The following is a 20,763-nucleotide window of genomic DNA, read 5'->3' on the forward strand; positions in this document are numbered from 1 at the left end:
TGGGGCCAGTTGATTAGATTGATCCCAGTATGCAACTGGCACTTAATTTATCGACTATGAAAGGATAAAAGGCAATTTGAACTCAGAACGTAACGACAGATGAAATATCGCTAACGTTGCATGTATGTAAATAAAGAGGATAGATTTGACTGTTAAAGACGGATTGTTATTAACAAGTGAAATTCTCTTCCTTCGAAATACTGATCACATCCATGTATATTATTCATATATACATACATACATACATACATACATACATACACACACAAGTTGACCATGGAGGAATTTGAATTCTGAACGTAAAGACAGGTGAAATACTGCTAAGCATTTGTGGTATAGGTGCAACACCAGAAATTTTGAGTGAAGGGGACTAGTTGATTACGTGAACCCCCAGTAGTAGACTGGTACCTCTATTATTGACCCCGAAAGGATGACAGACAAAGTCAGCCTCAGTGGAATTTGAACTCAGAATGTACAGAGACAGAGATGGAAGAAATACCATATATCTATATATATATATATATATATATATATATATATATATATTTGAAATTTACAGGGAAACAAGATGAAGACAGGTGTATAAACAACAAGCAGGTGTATTAGTTTGATGCTCAGGAAGGTGAGAAAGTCTTTTATGTTTTGAGCCTATGCTCTTCAACAGAAAGGAACGCAAGGAAATAAACAGAGAGGGAATAAAAAAAACTTTTGGAGTTAACGGTCAATCATGGCAAGGTCATTGTCGGCTTATGACCACAATTGGTTCTGACTGACTGGTCGTAAATTGATTTGGTCATAAGTTGGCCTATAGGCTTACATAGATTTGTTTTATATTTTTACATTCTTACTCTCTCTTTTATTCTTTTACTTGTTTCAGTCATTTGACTGTGGCCATGCTGGAGCACCGCCTTTAATCGAGCAACTCGACCCCGGGACTTATTCTTTTGTAAGCCCAGTACTTATTCTACAGGTCTCTTTTGCCGAACCGCTAAGTAACAGGAACATAAACACACCAGCATCGGTTGTCAAGCAATGCTAGAGGGACAAACACAGACACACAAACACACACACGCATATATATATATCTATATATATATATATATATATATATATATATATATATATATACATACATACATATATACAACGGGCTTCTTTCAGTTTCCGTCTACGAAATCCACTCACAAGGCTTTGGTCGGCCCGAGGCTATAGTAGAAGACACTTGCCCAAGGTGCCACGCAGTGGGACTGAACCCGGAACCATGTGGTTGGTAAACAAGCTACTTACCACACAGCCACTCCTACGCCTAAGGCACTTTCTCAGGTAAAAGTCACACACAGCATTCTGTATTGTACTATTATATTGGCGATACTCAAAAATTCCAGAGTCTCAAGCAGTCGTCTTATAAACAAATACGAGGTTGCCTCGATGTCTCTGCGACAGGATGGTCATCTAACACAATGGAGACTGATACCCAAACCTAGGGGAAGCATTTGTTAGCTGACATCACTCATAGACAGGTTGATTTCTAAGAAATTAAACCCATTAGATTTCAACTGGACTATTTATTATTGCTTCCGGGAGGTGGAGTGGCAATCATCATAAAGTTGAACGGTTGTAAGTTGGATAGGTCATAAACTGACGACAACCTGTATATATATATATATAAGTAGTTGAATGAATTATCTTATTATGGATAATTCGGTTAACCGATACCTGGGTAGCAAATTCACGCCAGAAAAACACGGTTGAAGCTACATGCCAAGGGTAGAGATCACGTGCTTTCGTGTAGAAATTTGTGTGTTTTTTTAATAAAGGAATTTTGTTAATTCGTCGTTCAACTCCTTTCTTTCATTTATATATATATATATATATATATATATATATATATATATTTACACACACACACACACTTATATATTTCTTTACTATCCACAAGGGGCTAAACATAGAGGGGGACAAACAAGGACAGACAAAGGTATTAAGTCGATTACATCGACCCCAGTGCGTAACTGGTACTTATTTAATCGACCCCGAAAGGATGAAAGGCAAAGTCGACCTTGGAGGAATTTGAACTCAGAACTTGGCGGCAGATGAAATACAGCTAAGCATTTCGCATATATACATACATATATATATATACATATATACACACACACACACACACGCACACGCACACACACACACACACACACACACACACCACACACACACTTGCATGAATCATATGTGGTATTCTAAGTTTTATAAGACATGTCTAAATTTCAGTAAGTTAACTGTCAGGACTAAACAAACTTGGTAAGAAGCGTGCTACCCAACCGCATGGTTCTGGGTTCAGTCCCACTGCATGGTGGAACCTTAGGAAAGCGTCTTTTACTATAGCTTCAGGCTGACCAAGGCCTTGTGAGCGGATTGGGTAGATGGAAAGTATATATATGTGTGTGTGTGTGTGTTTGTATCCTACCACTATTTGACAACCAGTGTTGGTGTGTTTATGTCCCTGTCACTTAGCGGTTCAACAAAGAAACTGGTAGAATAAGTACCAGGCATTACAAAACAATAACTCTTGGGGTTGACTCATTTGACTGAAAATTCTTCAAGGTGGTGCTTCAGCATGGCCACAGTCTAATGATTGAATCTATTAAAAGATAAAAGATATATGTATGTATATATGAAACTTTGATGAAGCTTGCAGGAAAAGTTGGTGATGACACAAGTTGATGATGATAAGGAAGAGGAGGAGAGCCGAAGGGGGAAGAAGAAGAAGAAGAAGAAGAAGAAGAAGACGAAGACGAAGAAGAAGAAGAAGAAGAAGAAGAAGAAGAAGAAGAGAAGAAGAAGAAGAAGAAGAAGAAGAAGAAGAAGAAGAAGAAGAAGAAGAAGAAGAAGAAGAAGAAGAAGACGAAGAGAAGAAGAAGAAGAAGAAAGAAGAAGAAGAAGAAGAAGAAGAGAAGAAGAAGAAGAGAGAAGAAGAAGAAGAAGAAGAAGAAGAAGAAGAAGAAGAGAAGAAGAAGAGAAGAAGAAGAAGAAAAGGAAGAAGAAGAGAAGAAGAAGAAGAAGAAGAAGAAGAGGGGGTTTGTTTACATTTCTGTAACATTAGCAGTTCAGCAAAAAGGAGCAACAAAATAAGTCCTGGCTTGATACAAGTGAAGTCCTTGGATAGATTTCTTTGATTTAAAAAAAAAAAGAGAGAGAGAAAATATCCTTCAAGGTGATACCCCAGCATGGCTGCAGACAAATTACTGAAACGGGTAAGATGAAAGACACCTTTAAGTACATTGAAAGGTTGTCAAAAATCATTGAAAAGTGAACTAGTTAATTCTGTTTGAAACAGGAAATGGACATCTCCATACTGATGTCATTTCTCATTATGTCAAATACCGTCAAAAGCATGCTATTTCAAAAATGCATGTATCTTCTTCTCTTTGCTGTCCTCTCTCTACACTCAGTCATTTGTTTGTAGCTTAACAATTGACTGGCCTACAAGTCATAGTTGACTGCCTCCATGTGATGACCAATTGACCATGAGTAGAATGCACAGAAACACACTAAAACTAATAATAATTGGAGTAATTTAGACCCTCTCACAAGAACCATCTGTCATCACGTCAATCTTGCCAGACTGCAATAACACAATAATTTTGTAGATTTAGAAAAATGATTTATATGATAAACACAACGCAAAGATCTATTTCCTGTTTGACTTTTAAAAATCCCAAAAGAACACATTGTTACGTTGTCTTTTATATTTTTTTTATCATTAACTAATTAAGCTTTATTGATTTACTAACGTCATCTTCTGTTTTGTTTCAAGTTTACTTTCAATTCATAAAAAAAAGTACACACAAACACACATACATGGGCATGTTTGTTTCGTCAAATATCTTTGAACTTTTGAAATATTAGTCCAAATGACTTAGACGCATTTCACAGAACTTTTGGAAACCAGCTTTTCAAAAGAGAACTTTCAAGGGAACCAATTAATTATAGATGATGGCAGGAAAATACTGAAATTACCTAATTTGTGAAGTTCTAACAAGAAATAAGGCAATTTCAGATTTATTTATATGAAAGGAAAAACAGAAAAGTGAGTAGCTGGAAATGCCAAGTCAGATAAATTATTTTGCTGGCCATGCTTGTTATTTAGTTACGGAAAAACTGATTTCGAGTGATAAAGGTTACAATGTTTTAAATAATCAAGATATTGGTTACAAATTTTGGCACAACGCCAGGAAGTTTGAGGGAAGGAGGGTAATTTAATTACATCGACCCCAGTGTTCAACTGGTACTTATTTTATTGATCCCCGAAAGGATGTAAGGCAAAGTTAACCTCGGCAGCATTTGAACTCAGAATATAAAGCTGGACAAAATGCTACTAAGCATTTGTATGCCGGCATTTCATAGAACTTTTGGAAACCAGCTTTTCAAAAGAGGACTTTGAAGGGAACCAATTAATTATAGATGATGGCAGGAAAATACTGAAATTACCTAATTTGTGATTCTTCATGTATGACAAGTAAAAGCAAATATCAAAGGATGTTTTGCATTCTTGTCCCATTTTGTATTTTATATATATATATATATATATATATACACACAGGAGTGTCTGTGTGGTAAGTAGCTTGCTTATCAACCATATGGTTCCAGGTTCAGTCCCACTGTGTGGCACCTTGGACACGTGTCTTCTACTATAGCCTCGGCTGACCAGAGCCTTGTGAGTGGATTTGGTAGACAGAAGGCAATTTCAGATTTATTTATATGAACCAAATAACAGACTATAAAGATGGGCAAAATGCTGTTATGCATTTGTGCTGGTGTGCTAATGATTTTGACAGCGCACCCCCTTAGATAATCTACATACTGATTTCAAATTTTGGCACAAGGCCAGCAATTTTGGGGTAAGATTATATCAACCCCAGTGTTCAACTGGTACTTATTTTATTGACACCGAAAAGATGAAAGGCAAAGTTGAAATTTGACCTTGGGGAAATTTGAACTCAGAATGGCGCAGGAGTGGCTGTGTGGTAAGTAGCTTGCTAACCAACAACATGGTTCCAGGTTCAGTCCCACTGCGTGGCATCTTGGGCAAGTGTCTTCTGCTATAGCCCCGGGCCGACCAATGCCTTGTGAGTGGATTTGGTAGACGGAAACTGAAAGAAGCCTGTCATATATATGTATATATATATATATATATATGTGTGTTTGTGTGTCTGTGTTTGTCCCCCTAGCATTGCTTGACAACCGATGCTGGTGTGTTTACGTCCCCGTAACTTAGCGGTTCGGCAAAAGAGGCCGATAGAATAAGTACTGGGCTTACAAAGAATAAGTCCCGGGGTCGATTTGCTCGACTAAAGGTGGTGTTCCAGCATGGCCGCAGTCAAATGACTGAAACAAGTACAAAAGAGAGAGAGAGAGAGAGAGATGAAACGCTGCTAAGCATTTTGCCTGGCATGCTAACGATTCTGCCACGTCGCTGCCTTAAATAAGCTACATATTGTCATGTTAAAACATGAACATTCTCAAAGATGAATAAAATCCTTGATAGATCTTAAAAGATTTGGGAATATTCACGTAGATTTACAATTAAATGCATATAAAAGACAGAGCATATGACAGCATAATGAGGTTAAACGAAACAGCTATTTTCACAACGATTGCTTGATGCTGTAAATCTTTTTTTCAGGTAGCCAGAAAATATCGTTTCAGGATCTGAAGAATTCAATAATTGAAGGAATTATAAAGAACTCTTATATTTAATCAGTAGGTATTGTGAGGAATTGGAAAGCTATTTAGATACAGATTCTGTTTTCTTGGGTCACTCAAACAGAATTCAAAATGACTTGAATCAATGCGATTGAAAAGGTTACGTTGAATGAAATAGAAAAATGAACTTAAGCTGGCTAAATCTGTAGCTATTCTTGTTGATGAAACATCTGATATCTCAAACTATTCACAACTGTCAACTGTTTTACATTACGTTACAAAAGATCGTGTAACCAAAGAACAATTTAACAGTTGTAACAATGTTAGTGCAGGCTTTTTCAGCAAAGTCTTTACTGAGCATGTTTTGAAATGCATTGAAACGTGGAAGTGTGAAAACAAATTAATTGCACAAACCTACGATGGTACCACTACAATGGCAGGACAATTACATAGGTTGCAGTCAAAAGTAAGGGAGAAATATGAATTTGCGAACTTTATTCATTGTTGTACTCAATGCACTAAATTTAGTTCTTTCACAAGAATGCTCCGCGACAAAAGAATGCAAGATATTTTTTTTCTACAATAAATGAACTGGGTGTATTTTTGTTTTTTATGAAATCACCCAAAAGAGTCAAATGCATGAAGATAATATTGGTAAAAACAAAAATATTTCCAAAAGTAACAACAAGATGGAATTACTTGTCATGTCTTATTATTACAACAAAATAAAGCATCCAGTATATTCTGTAAAGTGGTTGGTGCTAAAAAAGGGCATCCAGCTGTAGAAACCATGCCAAAGCATATATATATATATATATATATATATATATATATATACATATTACTTGAAAAGGTAGTGGGTAGCGAACTTCTTCACTACTTCAGGGAGAGACGACCCTGCCTGACACGAGTTCCGGGCTCAGCTGGCTCCGGCTGACAGTACCCGGTATGGGCCCCTATCCAGGGTTACGGAAGGAGACAACCTTCAATGAAATCCGGAGTGGAGCCCCGAAGGCGGTCTAGTGTTCGATTCGACACTCTTCCGGCAGCTCCTGCAACCAAGCTGGTGCCAAACGTAATGCACTGCACTCCACTGGACTACATCAGCAAGGTCGAGAGAGGAAACCTGACGATTGGGCTACCCAGGACTTTTTATCTATAGCCCAGGCCTGCGCAAAACTGGAGAGGACACTTCAGTGCTGCTGTAAAAAGTTGCAGAAAAAAAACACGGGAGGTAACAGTTACGAGTGATAAGTCCATTCAGATTGGCGTAAAATATGGACGCTACGGGTTACCTCTGCCAGTGGGAGGGACTTCCGTGTCCTATTGGTTAGCTACTGCCACCTCAAGCTGGGCAGCCCCCAGTTAATAAGGTGCTGACCCGCCACAAGCCGCCTGTTCCATTGGGTGCTTGGAGCTAAGAGTACGACTCGAAAAGCGGCCTGCACCTCTGCACCAGGCAAGCAACTAAAATTCAAGAAAACACCAGTTCTGCAGTTGGCAAGCTGGAATGTCAGGACCATGTGTCCTGGAATATCTGACGATCTTCTCAGTATTGAAGACACAAGGAAAATGGCCATCATTGACCGTGAACTAAGAGGCTCAACATAGATATTGCTGGGCTGCAGGAGACAAGACTTCCTCAAACAGCAGACTCAAAGAGCAGGACTTCACCTTCTTTTGGCAGGGAAGAGATCCAGAAGAACCTCGTCAACATGGCGTTGGCTTTGCAGTGAGAAACTCACTACTCTCCTCAATAGAACCACCATCGGGAGGCACTGAGCGTATCCTCTCACTGCGCCTCTCGACTTCTTCTGGCTCAGTACATCTACTCAGCATCTATGCTCCCACTCTCTACAGCTCAGAGGAGACCAAGGACCAGTTCTACAAAGATCTCAAATGTGTCCTAGAAAATATACCAACGACTGAAAATATCTACCTTCATGGGGATTTTAACGCTCGCGTGGGATCTGACCATGATTCGTGGCCCATTTGTGTTGGACACTTTGGTATTGGCAACATGAATGACAATGGTCAGAGACTACTCGAATTCTGCACATACCACAACCTGTGCATCACAACAAATTCTTTACCAGCAAGCCATCCCACAAGGCATCCTGGAGACATCCAAGATCTCACCACTGGCATCAGCTGGATCTCATCATTACACGGAGATCCTTTCTGAGTTCCACTCTATTGACCGCAGTTACCACAGTGCGGATTGTGACACAGACCACTCACTAATTAGAAGCAGGGTGAGGATTCTCCCTAAAAAAGTCCATCGCTCCAAGGAAAGTGGGCCGACCACGCATCAACACCGCCAGAACCTCGGACCCTACACTGCGAAAATGTTTTGCTGCTTCTATCAAGGTTGCCCTCAGTAGCTGCCCAACCTCCTCTGCTGAAAGTAGGTGGGACTATATCAGGGAAGCCTTGTATACGACATCATTGGATACTTTCGGCATGAGAGAAAGGCAAAACCCAGATTGGTTCAATGCTGGGCTCTCAGAGCTGGAGCCAGTTATCGAAGCAAAGCGTGCAGCTCTGGTGCAATACAAGAGTGACTCTTCTACAAAGTCACTCGAAGAACTCAGAAAGGCACGAAATAAAACCCAACTGACAGCCAGATGCTGTGCAAATAGGTATTGGCAGGAAATCTGTCAGAGTATCCAGTCAGCTGCTGACAGGGGCGACACCCGTGGGATGTATGCTGGTTTGAAGAAGGCCCTCGGTCCATCCGCAACCAAGTCAGCCCCTCTGAAATCAACTACTGGAGATCTCATCAGGGATGAAGGCAAGCAAATGGATAGATGGGTGGAGCACTACCAGGATCTCTACTCACGGGAGACCACAGTGGCTGAGGCTGCAGTCGAGAGTGTCAAGATCTTGCCAGTCATGTGCGAACTTGACAGTCCGCCATCTATAGCAGAGCTCACCAAGGCTGTTGACTCCCTAGCAAGAAATAAGGCTCCGGGAAAAGACGGCATCCCCTCAGAGATCATCAAGGCCGGCAAAAACACCATCCTGCTTCGGCACCTTCATGAGCTTCTGTGTCAGTGCTGGGAAGAGGGTACAGTCCCTCAGGATATGCGGGATGCCAACATCATTACGCTCTACAAAAACAAAGGTGACCGTGGTGATTGTAACAATTACCGTGGTATATCCCTTCTAAGCACTGTTGGAAAGACCTTTGCCCGCATTATCCTGGCCAGGCTACAACTACTTGCTTCTCGAATCTATCCGGAATCACAGTGTGGCTTTAGAAGAAGCAGATGAACTATCGATATGATATTCTCCATACGCCAACTTCAGGAGAAGTCCAGAGAGCAGAAATTGCCATTATATATGGCCTTCATTGATCTAACAAAGGCTTTTGACTCGGTAAGCAGAACAGGCCTCTTCCTCCTGCTCCAAAAAATCGGATGTCCACCAAAGCTGCTGAGGATCATCAAGTCTTTCCATGATGACATGCAAGGCACCATACAGCACAACAGTTCAACATCAGCCGCCTTCCAAATAAAAAAACGGGGTAAAGCAAGGCTGTGTCCTCGCTCCTACATTGTTTGGCATCTTCTTTCTCACTTGCTGTCACATGCCTTTCAGACATCAGATGATGGAGTGTTTCTGCACAGTAGAAGTGACGGGAAACTGTTCAATCTCTCGCGCCTGCGTGCCAAGACCAAAATCAGAAACGTCCTGATCAAGGAGATGTTATTTGCTGATGATGCCGCTCTGGTAACACACACAGAAGAAGCCCTCCAAAGGCTCATTAACTGTTTTGAGCAAGCATGTAACGACTTTGGCTTAGCTATCAGCCTTAAGAGACCAACATCATGGGCCAGGCTACATCGGACATCCCAAACATACATATTGGAGACCACAGATTACAAGAGGTGGAGAAGTTTACCTATCTGGGCTCTACCGTCACCTACAACCTATCCCTTGACGCTGAGCTCAATATACGCATTGGCAAGGCAGCTGCTGCGATGGCCCAACTCTCCAAACGGGCTTGGGACAACAATAAGCTGACCAAGACCACAAAAATGAAGATCTACCAGGCATGTGTACTCAGCACTCTACTGTATGGAAGCGAGACCTGGACGCTATACACACGCCAAGAGCGTCGCCTAAAATCTTTCACCTGCGCTGCCTCCGAAAAATCCTCCACATCAAATGGCAGAATCATATCCCCAACAAAGATGTCCTCAGGCAAGCAGGAATACCAAGCATGTTTGCACTCCTCACACAAAGACGTATGAGATGGCTTGGGCATGTTAGCCGTATGTATGAAAGATGGCAGAATCCCCAAGGACATACTCTACGGAGAGCTTGCTAGGGGTACTAGGTCTGTGGGTAGACCGATCTTACGTTACAAGGATGTTTGCAAAAGGGATATGAAGCCTGCAACATCAACATTAGCGGTTGGGAGGCAGTCGCCGGCAACCGTGGAGAATGGCGACGTACAGTAAAAGAGGGTATACAGAGGAGTGACAGAAAGAGAGAGGAGAAATGGAAAGAAAGGAAGAGACATAAACAAGAGACCATGGCACTACAACCAGCCAGGAACAGTCTTCGCTACATTTGCAGTACCTGCCAGAGGGAGTGTTTGTCCAGGATAGGACTACACAGCCACAGCAAGAAATGTAACAGGAAATAAAATATAACAGCCGGACTAGACCTAGAAAAAAAAAAAAAAAAAAAAAAAAATGCGCAACTCCATTGTCTCCCGAGACAGAAAGGATGCCAATACAATACAATACAATCCAATATATATATATACATATATATACATATATATATATAATATAGGACAATCAGTAAGTTGTCATAATAATACTCAAAGTTTCAAATACCAGAGCTGAGAGCTTCTAGGCATTTTTCATCAGTTAAATATTGAGGTCTCATTCATTTTTTTGTTGTCATATCATTATTATTATTATTATTATTATTATTACTATATAATTAATGGAAGTTACTTTAACCTTCAGATGATGCCACCCCGCTGGCTAACAGAAGAAAGAGTGAGAGAAAGTTGTGGCGAAAGAGTACAGCAGGGATGCCCCCCCCCCTGCCGGAGCGTCATGGAGCTTTAGGTGTTTTCGCTCAATAAACACACACAACGCCTGGTCTGGGAATCGAAACTGTGATCCTACGACTGTGAGTCCACTGCCCTAACCACTGGGCCATTGCGCCTCCACATATTTATATGTATATACATATATATGCAGGCATGGCTGTATGGCTAAGAAGCTCATTTTGCACTAACATAGTTTTAGGTGTTAGTCCTCCAGTGGAACATTTTTGGAAAAATGTTTTCTAGTATAGCCCCAGGGTGATTAATGCCTTGTAAACGAATTTAGTAAATAGAACTGGATGGAAGCCCTCCATATACATATTACATGTGTATGTATATATATGTGTTTGTGTGAGTGTGTTTTGAGTCTGTCTTCTCTCCACTGCTTCATAACCAGTATTGGTTTGTTTATGTCTCTAGCTCAGCAGTTCAGGCAAAGTCACCGACAGAATAGGCACCAGACTTAAAAAAAAAAAGCACCAGGGTTGATCTGCTAGACTAAAACCTTCCAAGTTAGTGCCCCAGCATGGCCACAATTCAATGACTCGAACAGGTAAAAGATTAAAGAAATATATTATGCAGGTGTGGTTGTGTGGTAAGAAGCTTGCTTCCCAACCGCACACTACTGGGTTCAGTTCTCCTTTGTGGCACCTTGAGCAAGTGTCTTTTACTATAGCCTTGGGCCAACCAAAGCCTTGTGAGTGGACTTGGTAGATGGAAACTGAAAGAAGTACATCGTATATCTATATCTATATATAAGAGACTGATAGAATATGTACCAGGCTTAAAAAGTTAGTATTGGGGTCAATTCATTCAACTAAAAATTCAAGGTGGTGCTCCAGCATGGCCACAGTCTTATGACTGAAACAAGTAAAAGCAAAGCTCAAAGGATGTTTTGCATTCTTGTCCCATTTTGTATTTTATATATATATATATATATATATATACACACACACAGGAGTGACTGTATGGTAAGTGGTTTGCTTACCAACCACATGGTTCCAGGTTAAGTCCCGCTGTGTGGCACCTTGGACACCTGTCTTCTACTATAGCCTCGGGCTGACCAGAGCCTTGTGAGTGGATTTGGTAGACAGAAACTGAAATGTATGTGTGTGTGTGTTGTGTGTCTGTGTTTGCCCCCCCCCCCCTAACATCCCAACATCACTTGACAACCGATGCTGGGTGTTTTATGTCCTTGTAATTTAGCGATTCAGCAAAAGAGACTGATAGAATACATCTAAGGCTTACAAAGAATAAATCCTGGGATCGATTTCTTGACTAAAGACGGTGCTCCAGCATGGCCTCAGTCAAATGATTGAAACAACGATAAGAATAAAAGAATACATACATATATATATATATATATACATAAAATTTTATAATTATGAGTATAATTATAATTAGGGTTCAGCAAAAATTTGCTTCACCACATACTGAAATTTAGAAACAGCAGTTAAAACTAATTATTAAGTACTACTATAAAAAATCTCCTGGGAGAAATTTTTGCTGAGCCCTAATTGTAATTATACACATAAATATAAAATTTTATGTATAAGTTTACCGTTAATGGTTCTTTTAACATACCGAACTACTTGGTAAAATTATCAATTATTAATTAATTAATTAATTAATTTTACCCTTTATTATTATGGATATATATATATATATATATATATATATATTATATATATATATACACACACACAGGAGTGACTGTATGGTAAGTGGTTTGCTTACCAACCACATGGTTCCAGGTTAAGTCCCGCTGTGTGGCACCTTGGACACCTGTCTTCTACTATAGCCTCGGGCTGACCAGAGCCTTGTGAGTGGATTTGGTAGACAGAAACTGAAATGTATGTGTGTGTGTGTTTGTGTGTCTGTGTTTGCCCCCCCCCCCCTAACATCCCAACATCACTTGACAACCGATGCTGGTGTGTTTATGTCCTTGTAATTTAGCGATTCAGCAAAAGAGACTGATAGAATACATCTAAGGCTTACAAAGAATAAATCCTGGGATCGATTTCTTGACTAAAGACGGTGCTCCAGCATGGCCTCAGTCAAATGATTGAAACAACGATAAGAATAAAAGAATACATACATATATATATATATATATACATTAAATTTTATAATTATGAGTATAATTATAATTAGGGTTCAGCAAAAATTTGCTTCACCACATACTGAAATTTAGAAACAGCAGTTAAAACTAATTATTTAAGTACTACTATAAGAAAATCTCCTGGGAGAAATTTTTGCTGAGCCCTAATTGTAATTATACACATAAATATAAAATTTTATGTATAAGTTTACCGTTAATGGTTCTTTTAACATACCGAACTACTTGGTAAAATTATCAATTATTAATTAAATTAATTAATTAATTTTACCCTTTATTATTATGGATATTATATATATATATATATATATATATATATATATATATATAACAAATTAATAAATAAAACATATGCATATATACATACATATATGTACGTACCTACATCTACATGTATATATACATGCATATATGGGTACAAGACACCAAAAAAACGTCGAACACAATGAGAAACGAAAACATAAACACAAAACCAAGGAACTGGACATTTTTCTTAAACAACGAATATATATATATACAAAATGGGACAAGAATGCAAAACATCCGGAGAGTTAGGTGATACAAAAAAGGGACAACAAAACATCCAGATAGATGATACAAATAAAACAAGGACGGGTCATTCAGAGCTTTCTTTCCTCAGTCGAGTTCCAGATCATCTTTGCAATTTCGGCTGGTTATACACGAGATTGCTCCAATCTGGCCAGCCCCAAGGAAAAACTAAGCTAAGAGCATTAGATTCCTTATATATATATATGTGTATATGTGTGTATGTAGCTACACGTATTTCTACGTCTATGTAACTGCTATTATTTATCTATATATGTACACTCACGTACACATTTATACACACATACACTGACACAAAGACATATTTCACTACTGCCCACAAGGGGCTAAACACAGAGGGTACAAACGGATTATGTCGATTACATCGACCCCAGGGCGTAACTGGTACTTAATTTATCGACCCCGAAAGGATGAAAGGCAAAGTCGACCTCGGTGGAATTTGAACTCAGAATGTAACAGCAGACGAAATACGGCTACGCATTTCGCCCGGCGTGCTAACGAGTCTGCCAGACATATATATACATATATATATATACACACATACACTGACACAAACACAAAATCCACACACATATTCACGCACGCACACACACACACACAAACGTAATAGTATATAGTAAATATACAGATCCGGAAGATGTCAAGAGGCTACGGGCACTGCCCTTCCTTCCTTCCTCCCTCTAACTAACTAAGCAGACAACAAGGAAATAGAGCAAGGCTGAAGCAGGCCAGGGTGAGAGGACGGGAGGGAGCGAATGGAGAGCAGGGAAGGGGGGGGGGCGAAAAACATGCAACATGTTTATTTGGTCAGCAGGTTGGCCTGCTGGTCAGTTGGAGAGCAGCTGAAAACAAGCTTTCGGTAAGAGAGAGGGAGGGAGGGAGGGAGGGAGGGATGGAAGCCGGAGGAGGCGAAGGAGGAGGAGGAGGAGGCTGTTGTGGATGGAGAGAAGGATGTGAGGAAGAAGTGGTATCGATGGTATGGAGTAAGAATGGCCAACAGCATCGCCAGCAGCGGAATAGGTCTGCTGCTGTCGGTCTTAGACTAAACTAAATGCTGATTTAGTCTATATTTGTCTTGGATGCTGCTCTTACCTCATCCGACATCAATAGAAACCTCCCAGTTGTGGAACAGTGAATGGTGATAGAAAGAAGAGAGGAGTGAAGTGAGAAGATGAATGCGGAGAAGGATGAAGGGGAAGGAGGAGAATGTGGAGGAGGAGGAGGAGGAATAGGTAGAGGGATCTGCTGAAAGTGTGAGAGAGGGGAAAAAAAAGTGTAGCTGGGGAGTGGAAGAGGAAGCAAAAGTAGAAGAGGAGGATATCTAGGAAGAATGAGCATGTGATAGAGAGAGGTGAAGAGGGGGAATAGAGAGAAAGAGCTAGAAAGGATAAAGATATATATATATATATATATATATATATATATATATATATAGAGAGAGAGAGAGAGAGAGAGAGAGATGTTTAAAGTAGTAGGTGGAGGGGAGAAGGGGAAGGAGGAGAAGTAAAACTGGAAGGAGGGGGAAGAGATAAAAAGACCTCCCATGAAAAGAAGGAGAGAGAGAGAGAGAGCATGAGTGTGTGTGTGTGTGTGTGTGTGATAAGGAGAGATGAAGTGGAAAAATCAGAGAAAGAGAGAGAGAATGATAGAGAGAGTTGGATGGTGGAGGAAGATCAAAAGAAGGAGGAAAAAGCATAAGAAGCTAGAGAGAAAAAAAAATCAAGAAAGAGAGATATATACAGAGAGATAGAGAGAAAAAGAGAGAGAGAAGGGGAGGCGAGACCGAGAGAAGAAAAGGACAGAAGAGGAGATGGGAGAAATGAGGGTAAGGAACAGATTAAAAGATTTAGAAAAAAAAAAAATGAGAATTGAAAGAGGTGGAAGGGTAGAAAGCGATAAAGGGGTAGGAGGAGCAGTGAGAGTGGAGAGGAAGACTGAGCATGAACGAATAAGAGAGAGAGAAAAAGAAAGATAGAGAGAGAGAGAGAGAGAGAGACTTCATAACAATGCTCTCAACTATTCGCGCAAGGCTCACAAATTTTATGAAAGTTGTGTAGTGCAAAACTTCATCTTTTCCTCCCATAAAGGGAGCTAGCTCTATTATGAGGTATGGACACTGTCTTATCTCCTCAGAGTTAAATGGTGGTATGAAAGTAAAAAAAAAAGGCCCCATCAAAAATCCCTGATATTTCTCTGCTGTTTATTTCCTTCGTTAAGGTGAGGATTTGTTAAGTCATTAGTGCTTTGGATAGAATATTTTGCGCCATCTGTTCTGGTGCCCTGTGCTCTGTGTTCACATCGTGCAGAAGTCAAGTTTGTCTTATATTCTTTTGGGGGAGAAATAAATTAAACACTGCCACCACGAGATCCAGTCTGCTCTACAGGAAACAAAGGGTTTAAGTAAATAAGAAGTAAATAAAGTATCGGTCTAGGGCAGGAGATTGGAGTAATTATTGAAGTGTCAGCCCAGATACTTTGTGGTATTATTCTTGACCCGTGCATTCTGAGATCAAATCCTGCTGCGATCAACTCATTCTTTTTATCCTTTCAAAGTAGATAAGTTAAGTTACAATCCAGTGTTTGGGAATCAGCAAAAAATTGTCAGAGAATTGAACAAGATACTTTGTGGTTTGGTCCAGCTTTCCACATTGTGAGTTCAAATCCTACTGGGACTAAATTTGCCTTTTATCCTTTCAGGGCTGATAAACAAAAATAGCAGTCTAGTCCAGTGCAATGGAATGTTAGAATATTGGATCGGATGTGTTGCAGTGTTTGTTCCTGATATTCCTAGTTCAAATACTTTTTGGAGATTATTTACATTATTTACATTTGACGGATATTTGTTCTCAACTTGTTTGTTGTCAACACAACGTTTTGGCTGATATACCCTCCAGCCTTCATCAAGTCAAGTGTCTTGGGGAAATTTTGAACCTGGGTTCTCATTCCTAAAGTATTTTTTGATGTTAATAATAATAATAATAATAATAATAATAATAATAATAGTAACAACAACAACATTGAAAATACCTTAGGAATGAGAACCCAGGTTCGAAATTTCCCCCAAGACACCTGATGAAGGCTGGAGGGTATATCAGCCGAAAAGTTGTGTTAACAACAAATAAGATGAGAACAAATATCCGTCAAATGTAAATACTGTACATAATTCCTCATCTCTTAAATATAGAACTGTACTTTTTGGAGGTTCAGTTTCCTGATGATTTCCACAGCTAATCACCCGACCTCAGAGCCACAAGTGGAGTATGAAAGCTGTAGAGCAGTGTTTCACAACCAGGGTACATATGATCCTTAGGGATCGATATAAGATTTTGTTGTTGAAAATTATGTGCAATAAATTGATTACAATAAATGAAATATTTTTCATCAATTTTCTTTTTTAATACAATATCTAATGATATTTAAATAGTAATAAAAATACAATAGGGTGGCACATAAAAAAACACCATCTGAGCGTGGCCGTTGCCAGTACTGCCTGACTGGCCCTTGTGCCAGTGGCACGTAACAGCACCCATTACACTCTCGGAGTGGTTGTCGTTAGGAAGGGCATCCAGCTGTAGAAACTCTGCCAGATCAAGATTGGAGCCTGGTGCAGCCATCTGGTTTGCCAGTCCTCAGTCAAATCATCCAACTCATTCTAGCATGGAAAGCAGACGTTAAACGATGATGATGATGATTTTTAAACCTTCATTGGTTTTGAGGGTCCAACCAAGTAAAATAGAATTGAAAAGGATTCACAGGCAAAAAATGGTTGAGAACCACTGATGTAGAGGTTGAAGAGGGATGGTTACATTCCATCTACTGTTGCAGTCAAATGATGACAACGATGATGAGAGGAAGAGGAAGATTTCATTCAATCCATCTTGGGACATAGTAATGATAATTTGAATCTGAAATTAACCCTTTTACAGCAGAAATCAGATACTCTTTTACTTGTTTTAGACATTTGACTGTGGCCATGCTGGAGCACCGCCTTTAGTCAAGCAAATCGACCCCAGGACTTATTCTTTGTAAGACTAGTACTCATTCTATTGGTCTCTTTTTGCCGAACCGCTAAGTTACGGGGATGTAAACACACCAGCATCGGTTGTCAAGCGATGTTGGGGGAGACAAACACAGATACACAAACATATACACACATACATACATACATATATACGCATATATACGATCAGCTTCTTTCAGTTTCCCTCTACCAAATCCACTCACAAGGTTTTGGTCGGCCCAAGGCTATAGTAGAAGACACTTGCTCAATGTGCCACTCAATGGGACTAAACCCGGAACCATGTGGCTGGTAAGCAAGCTACTTACCACACAGCCACTCTAACGCTTATATATCCATGGCTCGAGAAGGAACAAACATGCATGCAAGTATGTATGTATGAATGTATATGCATACATACATACATACATACATAAAGTAATCCCTCACCAGATCACGGTTCACCTATCGTGGTTTATTATTTAAACTTACGTAGATTCCTCCAAGGTGTTGTTTTGCATTTATAATAAAATAAGTATATACAAATTATGAAATTAAAAAAAATATATACAGTACAGTACTGTTTCTACTTTGCAGATTTTCACTTATCACAAGGTTTTTTGGGAACGTAACACCGTGATAGTCAAGGGATTACTGTATGTATATATAAATATACATATATATATAAATTATATAAATATATATATAATATATATATGTATGTGTATATATATAATATATATATATATATATATATATATATATATATAAATAAATATATGTATGTATGTATGTGTGTGTGTGTGTGTGTGTGTATACTTGGAATTTACAAAGAAAAAACAAAAGACGAAGACAGGTGTGTAAACAACATACACATGCAAGTTCCAGTGACCTAGAATACTAGATGCATAAAATTTATAATATGATATTAAACCATAAGATAAATAACACAGTTAGCGAGGAGACACTCAGGGATAATTTAGCTTATAAGAGTTCTAAGAATAAGGAAGAAAATAGTCAAGCATGTTCCAATAATTACATTGAAATTAATGGTATAAGCAAATACAGGGATAATACTGTTGACGGGAATGTTGATGATACTCATAATAGCAGCATTGGACTTAACGAAAGCCAATTAGGGTGAAATTATAATAAAGGAAGAATGATAGAGGAAATTCTGAGATTGGAGGAAAAAAGAATTACAAAACAGTAAACAGAGAACTAAAGAAGAATGTAGCTACGGAGACAAAAGTGCATGTCCTCTATAAAACCAATGCATAATGTAATATACAAATGTATAGTGTGTACAAGAGGAGGTGTGTATATATATATATATCCCTTCTTCCTGAGCGTCCAATAATACTTTATTTGTTCCACATCCTTGCGTTGTTGTCTTTTTGTTTTCTGTTTGGATTAACTTTATATATATATATATATTATATATATATATATATATATATTATATATATATATATATATATATATATCCACACATATATATATATATACATATTATATATATACATATACATATATACATACATACATACATACATACATACATACATACATATACACCCCTTGAAATATAAATGAATGGACTCACATATATGTGTATAAGTTCATTCCTCTGTATATCTGTATGTATGTATAAAGTCCAGTATATGGCAATGAATGTAAACTATATAAATAATTTCCTAAAGGGTTTAAATGAAACAGAACAGAATAATGATTAGAACGAGTAGATTTTACTTTAAAAAATTATACATCTTTACACATCTTTACATAGGCGCAGGAGTGGCTGTGTGGTAAGTAGCTTGTCTACCAACCACATGGTTCCGGGTTCAGTCCCACTGCGTGGCACCTTGGGCAAGTGTCTTCTACTATAGCCTCGGGCTGACCAAAGCCTTGTGAGTGGATTTGGTAGACGGAAACTGAAAGAAGCCCGTCGTATATATGTATATATATATATGCGTGTGTGTGTTTGTGTGTCTGTGTTTGTCCCCTAGCATTGCTTGACAACTGATGCTGGTGTGTTTATGTCCCGTTACTTAGCGGTCCGGCAAAAGAGACCGATAGAATAAGTACTGGGCTTACAAAAGAATAAGTCCCGGGGTCGAGTTGCTCGACTAAAGGCGGTGCTCCAGCATGGCCGCAGTCAAATGACTGAAACAAGTAAAATAGTAAAAAAAAAAAAAAAGTAAAAGAGAGATGCATGTATGCAACCACTTCCCACCTTAATTATATAAATGTGTCATTTTTGATTATAATTATCAGTACCAACATTATGATTGTAATCTTTATAATCACTTTGGATTTACTATATTAAACCATCTTCATTTTGTATGATACCACATGGAATAATATATGGAGGTATCAGTATGTGTAGATGGGTGAACACATCTACATGAATGAGAGTGTGTCTGCCAATGTGCATAAATGCCTACATGTGAGGCTGTCACTGCATGTACGTATACGTAAGCATACATACATACTCTCTTTACTCTTTTATTTGTTTCAGCCATTTGACTGTGGCCATGCTGGAGCATTGCCTTTAGTTGAATAAATTGACTGCAGAGCTTATTCTTTTTTAAGCCTAGTACTTATTCTATCGGTTTCTTTTGCCAAAGCGCTAAGTTACGGGGACATAAGCATACCAGCATTGGTTGTCAAGCGATGTTGGGGGGACAAACACAGACACACAAACACACATACATATACATATATACGATAGGGTTCTTTCAGTTTCCATCTACCAAATCCACTCACAAGGCTTTGGTCGGCCCGAGGCTATAGCAGAAGACACTTGCCCAAGGTGCCACGCAGTGGGACTAAACCCGGAACCATGTGGTTGGTAAGCAAGCTACTTACCACACAGCCACTCCTGCGCCTATATATATATATATATATATATATATATATGTATATATATATATATATATATATATATATATATATAATATATATATATATATATATATATATATATATAATATATATATATAAAATATTATTAGAGACAAAACCACTATTTTGCAAAACGTTTTGCAAAATAGTGTGTTTGTCTCTAAATATTTTATAATATTTTACTATAAATTGGATTTAATCCTAAATCTGATTTTTCCTTGTAAATTTGGATTTATTCCCTAATATTTATTATTATATATATATATATATATAGCTGTATACCATTGGATAAAAATCAACAGGGCAGAGCATGAGTGAAAGTATGTATGAATGAGTATATATAACAATGCATGTGTCTATATCGTGTATGTCTCTCAATATGTTGTATTAGGTTTC

The 20,763-nt window shown here is 38.7% G+C and overlaps 1 protein-coding gene across 1 annotated transcript in view; it reads right to left on the reverse strand.

Moving 5' to 3' along the window:
* The window catches only part of LOC115224503, a 102,234-nt gene that overhangs the window by 29,744 nt on the left and 51,727 nt on the right, over positions 1-20,763 (reverse strand). The window lies entirely within an intron of this gene.

The sequence above is a fragment of the Octopus sinensis genome, linkage group LG25 (assembly GCF_006345805.1).
Source record: "Octopus sinensis linkage group LG25, ASM634580v1, whole genome shotgun sequence".
Lineage (NCBI taxonomy): Eukaryota > Metazoa > Mollusca > Cephalopoda > Octopoda > Octopodidae > Octopus > Octopus sinensis.